The 4,959-nt window shown below is 40.4% G+C and overlaps 1 pseudogene; it reads left to right on the top strand.

Annotated features, from left to right (window-relative positions):
• The first annotated feature begins 263 nt into the window (after positions 1 to 263).
• On the top strand, positions 264 to 4,320 carry LOC149180584 (ABC transporter C family member 2 pseudogene; annotated as a pseudogene).
• Positions 4,321 to 4,959: the final 639 nt, after the last annotated feature.

The raw sequence follows: 4,959 nt of genomic DNA, 5'->3' as shown, positions 1-4,959 counted from the left end.
CATTCATTAGAGACTATGGCCCAGCGGACAATGACCCTTCAGTGACTATATGTGAATGAAACGAACAGTGGGAGCAGTAAAGCAGTAACTAGTGCTGTGCATGGCATTGCAAGACTCCAGTCTCTCCACTCCATCAGGATTTTGTTCCATGATTTCCGCCAGCGATTGTTGGGATCCTTTAGAGATTTTGTGGGATTACGGGGCATCTGTGGCTTTTGGATTGAAACGCACTGAATGGAAAGCAATTGACACCCAGTGCTGCTATGGGACCCTGGGATTCAAGCAATGCTCGTGATTTTATCCAGTATACAGTTGATCATGGTTACAAGATACAAGCATGGAAATTAGGAAATGAGCTATCCGGGAGTGGCGTTGGAAACAACATCAGTGCCGAGCGGTACGCAGCTGACGTCTTTGAGCTTCATAAGATTCTGAAAATGATTTACAAGAATCAGAAAGTGAAACCACTCCTCGTTGCGCCGGATGGAGTTTTTGACGCTGACTGGTTCACGAAGTTCATTAAACTAACGGAACCAAGAATTTTGAATGTTGTTACACATCATATCTACAAACTTGAAACAGATTTCGGTTGCCTATGTTTATTTTTAGCAATGGGATTGACACCTGGAATGCCACTTCATCAGTTATCAAGTAGAAGTATGCGCTATTCTCTCTTCAGAAGCGCTGAGTGTTTGTTTTTTTTTAGTTTTATTTATTAATAATGAAAAAACAAATCCATTGTCTTGGGGGTCGATTTGTTTTTTCTTAACAGATTTTTTATTTAATGTATCAAAAAAAAAAACAAAATCATTAGTAAGAGAGAGTAAGGAGGAGAGGGGAGATTTCTGAGTGCTGAGAGCTGGTGGAGAACAGAGCTTACCATGTACAGTTTTTGGCAGAGAGTTTAATGAAATTACACAGCTCTGACTTCTGAGATTCCTGTGGTATGAAAGTTAGCATGAGTTTTTCTTCTGTTTCATATGTAAACTGTTATGTTTCATTTCATTTCATGATCATTTCTAATTGAACAAATGAAGTGTTTAGGTAGAATTCATAGTATTATATGCTCTGCCTATAAGTTTGTTCATATTCAATGTTTTCTTTGTTTGACAAGGATTCATCTCCTATGCCCTTGTCAGCTCCTCACCAGTCTTGCCATCCCATTTAAATCTAGATTTGGTGTTAAATTTCTTGCCTACCTTGCCTCAGTCGATAATCTGTGTTGTTCATTATATTTCTCTGTTCAAGCTGTGATTTTGCCCATGCAGCCCAGAAAAACCCCGTCATTTAATTAAAAACCCCAAATCAACCTTTCTAATCAGTTTACTAGCCTAATATCAGTGTTACCTTGTTGGTCATCTCATCTATTGAAGATTTTACCGAGATAGACCGGAGAGAGCCTTCTCCTGCCCCGTAGGGCTAGCTACGAGGCTAAATGGTTTGATGTTGCCTTGAGGTTTACCTTTCTCAGCCTGAGGTGAAATTTCAAGCGCTAACATACTGGCGACCATACTGGGGAGAACATTCAACTTGTTGATTGTCTTGTCCCAGTACATGCAATCAAGGTGCAGATCTGATGTTGATGGTGGACAGCAGTCAGATACATATGCAGGCTGAACCATTCACCTGGCGACTCCAATTCGATCCAGACATTCCAACGCTTGCTGATCCATTCATGCAATGGTAGGGTATGTGGCAAACCCTACCCTGTGTGAAGCTCTAAACGAATTTAGAGAATGGTTAGTGAATATTGAAATTAATGAAGAATTTTTCAGTATCTTACTTCATTTGTTGAAATCTCCAAAGTTCCCTTGGTTTAAAACTAGTGGCTGTGAGATAGTTGTTGAAAGAATCGAAAAGGAGATTCAAGATTTAGATGAGCAGATCCAGTCATATGATTTCCAAGACCCTAAAAAGTTCTTGGAAATCCTTCCTCCATTGAAACAAGAAATCATAGACTTGCCTACAGATGTTTACATTGACAATGTGCAGCTGGAAGTATGTGTTGCAGAGTTGGGGCAGCCAACAGAGTCTAGCTTCCGTGATCCTATTGCAGCATATATGGAAATGTTTTTCAGTTTGATTGACAGATCAGGCTGTCTTTTCCGTGACCAGGGTCATTACGTGCATGAAGGGCTGCTAGCAACTGCATCTGTGACCTCGTGGAAGCATGCTCGAGCGGCATCATTCTCAGATTTAATTGAATGGTTAATTTGGCATTTTAGTATTACCTGATCTATTGTTTGTACAGCAAAGTAGGGTAGCTTTGTAAATAAATAAGAAGCCATAAGGGCAGCATCTTGTTTTAGTTTGCTTGAAGATTGTTTGAGTTCAGTTTCAGTTTGAAAATTAAGTCAAGAGTTGTGTCGATGATGACTCCATTGCCCAGTGGGTGGAGGCACTGTCTGCTCTCCCAAACTTCTGCGGTTCTTGGCACCTCCACGAAGTGGCAACTGCCATCCCAAGTGGAGCCGATGTTAGACTCTGTCTTGTATGTCAGTATGGGATTGATTCTTCTTCAAAACCCTGTTTTGAAGAAGAAATCATTAAATGTGTTGTTTTAGATTATGTAATTTATTCTCCAGCTCTTCAAAAGGCAGCAGCGACTTCAAGCTCCTATCCCTGCACAAGCACAATTCAAAACATCATCAGCAATCAGCTTGTCAGTCTTCCATCAATGTCAAATTCATCAAAATTTATCAACCGCTAAAGGAAAAATCTGTCAAAACAGTTGGCAGTCACCTACTCTGCTCTTCCATTAAAGGAAATTTTCCAACAGGCGCATGGCCTCTGATATTTATTATTAGTAGGACAAAGAAAATATCAAAGGAAGCATTGCAGCATACAGACAAGAGGGTTGTTCTCATGAATGAAATTCTGGCTGCAATGGACACGGTCAAATGCTATGCATGGGAAAATAGTTTTCGGTCAAAGGTTCAGACTATTAGGAATGATGAGCTCAGCTGGTTGAGGAAGGCTCAACTATTGGGATCGTGCAACAACTTCATTCTAAGTAGTATTCAAATCATTGTTATTGTGCTTTCTTTTTGGTTGTATACTTTGCTTGGTGGTGAATTGACACCCGTAAAAGCCTTTTCATCTATTTCCTTCTTTGCAGTATTGAGAGGTCCACTCTATATGTTCCCAGTCTTGATAAATAAGGTTGTTAATGCTAATGTATCTTTGAAAAGACTAGAGGATCTGTTTTTGGCAGAAGAAAGAATATTGCAACCAAACCCACCCATTCAGTCAGGCCTACCTGTTATATCGATTAAAAATGGAGCTTTTTCCTGGGACACAAAGGCAGAAAGAACTACACTATCCAACATTCATCTCGATATCCCGGTTGGGAGTCTTGTTGCTGTTGTTGGTAATACGGGCCAGGGTAAAACTTCTTTGATCTCAGCAATACTTGGAGAGATATCTGCAGTTGCAGACACGGAGGTAGTTGTCAGGGGAAGTGTTGCCTATCTTCCACAAGTCTCATGGATCTTCAATGCAACAGTTCGTGACAACATCTTGTTTGGGTCTCCTTATGATCCACTACGTTATGAAAAAGCAATCCATGTCAGCGCATTGGAACATGATCTTCAGTTATTTCCAGGTGGTGAGAGAGGAGTGAACATTAGTGGTGGCCAAAAGCAAAGAGTTTCTATTGCCAGAACCGTATATGCTAACGCAGAAGTTTATATATTTGATGATCCTCTAAGTGCACTCGCCACCCATATTGGCCATAAGGTATTTGAGAAATGCCTCAAGGATGAACGCAGGGGGAAAACACAAGTTTTGGTTACCAATCAACTGCATTTTCTTCCACAAGTGGATAGAATTGTTTTGATCCACGAGGACATGATTAAAGAAGAGGGAACACATGAAGAGCTCATCATCCGTGGGCCATTATTTCAGAAATTGATGGAAAATGCTGGAAAAATGGAAGATGATGTAGAAGAAAGCATTCCTAATGGGCATCATGAATCAAAGTTGGCTACTGTTGAGGTTAATGGTGGGCAAATGAAGAGTGATCAAAATCCTTCATTCAAGAAAACAAGCAACAAAACTAAGGAGGGAAAATCAGTTCTCATAAAGCAGGAAGAGCGTGAGACAGGAGTTGTATTGGTAACGTTGACAGAGTCATTTTGGCTGGTTTTATCAACCCTTTATGCTGCTAAACAGTTGCATGACACTATGCTCAGTTCAATCTTGAGGGCTCCAATGTCATTCTTCCAGACCAATTTAATTGGACGAATTATCAACAGATTTGCAAAAGATTTGAGGGATATAGATAGATATGTTGCTGATCTTACCAGTTTTTTTTTATGAGCCAAGTTATTCAACTTCTTTCAACGTTTATTTTGATAGGAACTGTGAGCACAATATCTCTGTGGGCAATAATGCCACTTCTGATTGTGTTTTATGCAGCATACTTGTACTACTAGAGTACGTCACGAGAGGTTAAACGCTTGAATTCCATCACGCGGTCACCAGTTTATGCACAGTGTGGGGAAGTAAATAGTTTAGCTGCAATTCGTGCATACCAAGCACATGACCGCATGGCAATGATCAATGGGAAAGACAAAAGTTGGCCCTTTTGGAGTCTCACTCTTTGATTATGCTATATCGGTGTCATCTAGTTCCAAGTCTGAAATCTGGACTCTGAAATTTGTTGACTTTCACAGAGAAATGCGGCGTGATGTTTGGCATGCTTTTATTAAAGAAATAATTTCTGTTTATGCATTCATTAGAGAGTATGGCCCAGCGGACAATGACCCTTCAGTGACTATATGTGAATGAAATGAACAATGGGAGCAGTAAAGCAGTAACTAGTGCTGTGCATGGCATTGCAAGACTCCAGTCTCTCCACTCCATCAGGATTTTGTTCCATGATTTCCGCCAGCGATTGTTGGGATCCTTTAGAGATTTTGGATTGTTGGGATCCTTTAGAGATTTTGTGGGATTACG

The sequence above is a fragment of the Pinus tabuliformis genome, chromosome 3_2 (assembly GCF_031772625.1).
Source record: "Pinus tabuliformis cultivar Carrire ecotype Pingquan chromosome 3_2, CPIR1, whole genome shotgun sequence".
Classification (NCBI taxonomy): Eukaryota; Viridiplantae; Streptophyta; class Pinopsida; order Pinales; family Pinaceae; genus Pinus; species Pinus tabuliformis.
This window is presented reverse-complemented; position numbering and strand designations above follow the sequence as displayed.